We start from the raw sequence: 6503 nt of genomic DNA, 5'->3' as shown, positions 1-6503 counted from the left end.
TATGTATTCTCACGAATCCTGAAACGTTACAAATAAACGTTACTAAACAGTAGCAGTATTGCTATGTCTTGTATTAATTAATATAATGTATACCAAATACTAAACATTAATGTATTGCAAATCAGACTTAACACGTCGTTTTAAATTGTGAAGGTTGGTAACAAGTACAAAAACGTTTTATGTCATTCTGTATTTAATATAACTTTTAAACGGAAAGGATTTTTTAACATATTAAATTAAGTTTAGACTCATTATAATATTGATTTCCTTTGTATTTTACTCTACATAAAACAAAATATGCATTGGTATTTTTATTTTTAAATCATGTAGGTAGTTTCATATATTAAGTGCGTCTGGAGAGTGAAGAAATGTATCATTAAGTTTTATAAAATTATTTGTATTAGGAAAAGCCTGAAGAGTAGAGATGTATTTTTTTTATTATTTTATGCCATGGCTACATTCGCACTGGAATCGTAGAATATTTTGCCAATGTCAATGGTTTGTTTACTGGACGAATTATAATTATGAGGACTGTGTGGAGAAAACACGAAAGAGTTTGTCGAATGGAATAAAAGATTTTATTTTCACTTTCAACAACAAAAAATATATAAATAATAATCCAATCATCTTAGTAATTAGTATATAGTAAATAGTTAACTAGAGTTTAAAGTTACTGGACTTAATAAATTTACACACAAAACAGACAAAAGGCCTATAAACCAAACTTAAAAAATCCTCAGCGCTTATTGGGACGGGATAATATAAGGAAGAGCCTCATATAAACGATAAGTTGTTTTTGGACAAGAAAATAAGATATGAGAAATTGAACCCTCATCCAAGCCACATTCACACAATGACAGATCTCCGATTCCAATTTTAGTCAAGTGAACTAGAGTGCTGGCAGGGACAATCCTTAAGGTACGTATTGTGGACGTTACAGCGCGGGCTTTTTTATAAAGGAAAAACAAAAGTTTGTGGAGAATATTTGTTAAGACTTGTACTTAAAAATAACCTTATTGAAGATTCTGATATTTGTTTATAATATTGTCACTTGTGTTGTAATCCGAAGAAAAAGGTTTTCATCAAAGCTGCCATCTATTGTTATGTAACTTTAATGATTTGGTGTGGAACGCTAATCGTCTTTGTGTTGAGGGACAGCGACATCTATTGTTGAGTAACTTGATATTCTTTTGATATTGTACAAGCCTAGCATTGGCAAAATAAAATTAATCTAAGCTTTTAATGTCTTTTGTATATACGTATTAATAAAGTTTGTTATTCCTATCTATCGGCAGATGTCAATTAGCTTGTTTATATGAAAATTATTTATTTTATCATATCAATCATAATATAAACCATTTATATCAAGAATCTTATTATTGTAACGGAAATATCTTAAAGGTAAGATACGGACACAATTAAGTTTCGAAATGCGTTATTAACTGTAAGAGATCTTCCCATACTCCTTTATATAGTAATTTATTATTAATATCGACAAAACCCTCCACATGTTAGATTACGTGAAATTCGTTAGATCAATTTGCGAGAAGAAAATTACGAAAATAAAATAAAAAAAAACATACGTACGGTGTCATTTACCAGCTATAGTAACTTCTAAAATTTAAATAAGTAAAATTAATGATATAAAAAACAATAAAATAGGCAAATTCTTTTTGCACATCAATTTTATAGATACCTTTTTTACTATCCTCCTACAGATGGCGCTGATAATCGTTAAATTACTATGATACACAAAAGAAGTACTCATTAAATATCAATAATTATCTGAAATTTCCTACTCATCCATCAAGCTAGAATATACTTGAGGTTTTTTCTCGAAAAATTCAAATTGTTACCTACTTACTTTACACGTCATGACAGTTGTATTTTAAGTCAATTGAAGTTATAGATGGCGCTGATGGCTTTTTCCCATAGTTATTTTAAAACAAAAGTATTGATACATATATGTTATAAGTACGTTTTGAACAGATTTTGCATCACATTGCTCACTAAAAACGACAGTTAAGTTCAAATATTTAACTCGCAATATAATAAATAAGATTTTATATGTCACAACAGCACTGGTGTAAGCCCTGATTTCATTTTTATTACATTTTTCTCTTCGTATTGTTTTTATGTTTAAATAAAAAAATATATTATATTGTTGTCTCACTCACTTAACTCGAAAGGCTGAACAACACAGCAAATAACATTTCTCTACACGATTTACTACAAAAAAATGCCAGCAAACCTCGCTCAGCAGATGTTGGAACTCTAGAAATACGTTTTATTTGACAACCGTCTAATAAACAATATTAAGTAACAATTAACATGTGAAAATCCGAGTGATACAAAACTATTGTTCGAAACAACCGTGTCTTGAATATAACATCGTCTTTATTCTACTCCAGTACTGAGTGAACATTCGACTGTCGGTTAGTGGACAGTCACAGTTATTTCTTCCTTTCTGTGATCCAATACACTTGATACATTATTTATATCTAACTAAACACCATTAAAGTCAATAAAATATAACTATATTCTAATTTTACTTATTTGTATTAGATTATTAGTTATCCGTATATTTTATAAATATTAAATAAAATTTTACGATTATAAGAGGAATATGTGAGAGAAATACAAATTCTAAGAAGGTTAAATCTCGACTGAGTTTATTTTATAATAACTGGCAAGTCCAATGATAAATAAGTTTGATCCAGAACATTTAGTGTATTTGTGTTGTTATTTCTTTAATGTAAACTTCATTTAACTCGAACCTCAGAGGAAGGTTCATATTGAGGCGACCATCTCTTCTTTTACAGTAATAGTTGTAGTATTGCTGATTAACAATAAACGTATATATTATATTAAATAAAACGTATAGAACGGATGGATGTTAGTGAAAAGTTAGAAGTGTTCGTACGTGAAAATGTTTAGCGACAACGCGGTTCTCCTTACGGTATATTCGACGTTCATAAACCACTAGCGACCTCTGCCGCAAACGAGTTCATATTTCTCTCATTCATAATTACGTATAATAACGTCAAGCGCCTACTTTCGTGTTCGTATAAAATAGTAAAGATAGTAACAGATACCTTTTTCTTTCTACCGGTATAAGCATTACTAACGACTGGTTACCCTGGCGCTTCGCCCTAATTGGTGTAATTTCTCGTCACGCAATGAAAAAGAATAAGCGAGTTTTGCTCTGCTGACATGTTTCTTCAAGTTTTTAAAATTATTTGGATGACCTAAAGCCCGAGCAGTTAAATTATATTTAAATATAAACTTATTGAGGATTCTGGTGATTGTTTTTAGTTTTACAATATTGTCACTAATGAAACAAACAAAAGGAAAAAAGGTTTTTTTGTTAAATCATGAGCGTCATGCTATCGGCGCCATCTGTTGATTAGAAGCTTTACTGTTACGGTTTCGATAGAGAAATTCCAAATAAATCATTCGTCGTGTTGCTTGGTGGCGCCATCTAGTATTAGCTACCTTAGTATTCTAAATATATTTTATTCGTTTTTAGAGAATTTCCTAACAATGAAATATATGAAAGTGGTTTCCAATATTCGCTATTCATGTACATATAAATATGAAGTACACTAGAACCAGAATCTTAATTATTTTACATTTTATCCGAACGAAAGATATCACTTAAGTTTTATTTCTCTGGCTTATTGTTATAATAAAAAGGGCTTTTCCTTTAAGTCTACGTCTACGAACAGTATGGATCTTCCGACACAGAATAAACGTATTTGAATGGAATATTTCAACTTAAACAGCCACGCACCAAGTAACGGACACCTCGGAAATCGTTGCCTCGTCTATTTTTATTGCCCTTCCATTGTATTGGCTTCGTGTTTTATACAACTTAGATAAAGACAAAGACTCTTCGACTCACAGATGCGACGAAACGAGCTCGGAGACGGCGTATCTTATATTCTCAGTTCAGTGTAGTCAGAGCTTGCAGTCATCAAACACAGTCGGTCTTCATCTATAAACGTTTTTTATTTTCATAACAAAACTAAAGCCCTCATGAAGTGCATTTAAATGTGTTTTATTTTACATTCCCTACATTAGGAATCAGTGCAGGTGAGTCATACTTTTGTATTATGTATGAATTCTCCACGGAATCAGATCACTGTTCCCTTTACGTTATTGAACATTGAATTCTGCGAGTAATTTTTATTGTTATTCTAAGATAATGTAATATAAATAAGGAATCGGTAAAACTTATTCAATGGTAAACTTATACGTGTCGTCTGCATCTCACTATGAGTCAGTTAAATGTATGGGTTAAATAACTTAATAACTAATTAGGTCAAACTATTGCGACTACGTTAAATACTCACTTTGGTACTTCGTATCTTCTAAACGCGTTATTCTTATTTGATGTTATTGTAAATTAATTGAATATTTTGTTTTTAAATTACTTTGGATCGATTTTAGTAAAATAGTTCTTAATAGGATCGCAAAACGTTCGTTATCTTTAAGTTCTCTGAACTGGAGTCAGTAAGATCGACTGTGTTATTAGGAATAATCGGTTGTAAGACTGGAGCCGAACTTGTTCGTGGACTTCAATATAATGTAAGTTAGATTAGAGCTTACAGAGAAGTGGACACTATGCCTATCGCAAGATAATAATCGAGTATTAAACGACGTGGCACAAAGATTATATTTTGTTTCACAGTGAATTGTAATGTGACTTTATTAGGAAACGATCGTCACAAAGCATCGACTTGAATTCCACCAACTGAACATCCGTCGCTGTGTCGATTCATTTCTTAACAATGTATAAAGTAATCTTACCACTTACTCGATCCTCGCAATACGTCCGGTGTGTTTCCTGTTTCTGATTAGTCGTTTAATAATTTACGTGAACGCTATGACGTGTGTAAATTTATGAATTTACATTAATGGCAAAGTTTGTTTCGTGTTTACACTACATGCTAACATCAATTAATTCTTAGAACGTACTTCGGAGGCAGCCCTAGTAGGTTTGATAAAAATAAGACACTTACAGTTTGTAGTATCAGTTATTATTTGTTAATGTTTTCCGTGACTAAGACTTATGTTATTGTAATTGAAACATCTTAAAGGTACGCGTAAGGACACGATTAGTTTCGTTATTGACGTATATTCCGTTATATAATACTGTGTCAATATCAACAGGAGCCTCTACACGTTAAATTTCGTGAAATTCGGTGGAGAAATTAAGATAACGTATATAAAATCAAAAATTACGCGGTTGCCAGTTCATGTCGCTTTGAGCTAAACGTTAAACCATTCGAGACTAATTAAAACATTTATTTTATTCCAAGTTCCATTTCTGAATTTGGCTTTGAAGCTGCAAACATTTAAATAAGCCAATTTAAAAGTATAAAAAACAATATTACAGTCAAATTCTTTTGTATGTAGATTTTAAAGGGTTTCTTTTTTATACTATCTCCCTACAGATGGCGCTTCTTCTGACACACTACGCCGATACAACAAAAAAGTACTCCTTAAATGTCACGACTGTTGTTTGAGTCAAGTGAGGCTATAGATGGCGCTGACGGCTGTTTCTCATAATTATTTTAAATCAAAAGTATTGATTCATATATATTATAAGTACGTTCTGAACATATATCTCATCACATTGCTCACTAAAAACGACATAATAATATTATAAATAAGATTTAATATGTCACAGCATAACTTGAATAAGCCCGGATTTCATTTTTATTCCATTTTTCTTGTCGTATTGTTTTGATTTTTAATAACTAAATATCATATTGTTGCCTCACTTAGTGAAAGATTCGTAAATAACTTTTGTATGACAAGTAAAGAGATGAAAAGGAAAAATCGAGCACCGACATTTGCTTGATTTTCAAATTTTATGACAATCGAAAAAGTTGATTTCAAGCACACTGCAAAACTTAGCAAGTGACATTTCTTTAGACGATTTACTAAAAATAATGCAGACGTAACTCAGTAACATGTTGTATTTGACAACCGACTAATAAATAATATTAAATTACAATTAACATCACGTGATACAAAACTATTGTTCGAAACAACCGTCTCTTGAATATAACGTCGTCTTTATTCTACTCCAGTACTGAGTCAACATTCGACTGTCGGTTAGTCACAGTCACAGTTATTTCTTCCTTTGTATGACCAACGCCAGTTCATACATTATTTGTTTCTAACTAAACACCAGACCATTAAGTAAATACAGGTCAACTAAACACTTATTTATTATTGTCAATATATTTGTTGGTTATTTCATAATTATTAAAAGTACAAACTGTTGTTAGGAAAATAAAATAATATAATTATTAGTGGAAAGTGTGACTGAAATACATTTTATAAAAATGACAATTTATTTCCTAACAAGTAATAATTACTACTCTCACCAGTAGAACTACTGACTAATAGTAAAACTGATGGTAGTGAAAAGTTAGAAGTGTTCGTCCGTGAAAATGTTTAGCGAAACGCGGCTCTCCTTATGGTATATT

This window comes from Danaus plexippus, assembly GCF_018135715.1.
Source record: "Danaus plexippus chromosome 29 unlocalized genomic scaffold, MEX_DaPlex mxdp_37, whole genome shotgun sequence".
In the NCBI taxonomy this organism is placed as follows: Eukaryota; Metazoa; Arthropoda; class Insecta; order Lepidoptera; family Nymphalidae; genus Danaus; species Danaus plexippus.
Note: the sequence above shows the minus strand (reverse complement) of the source record.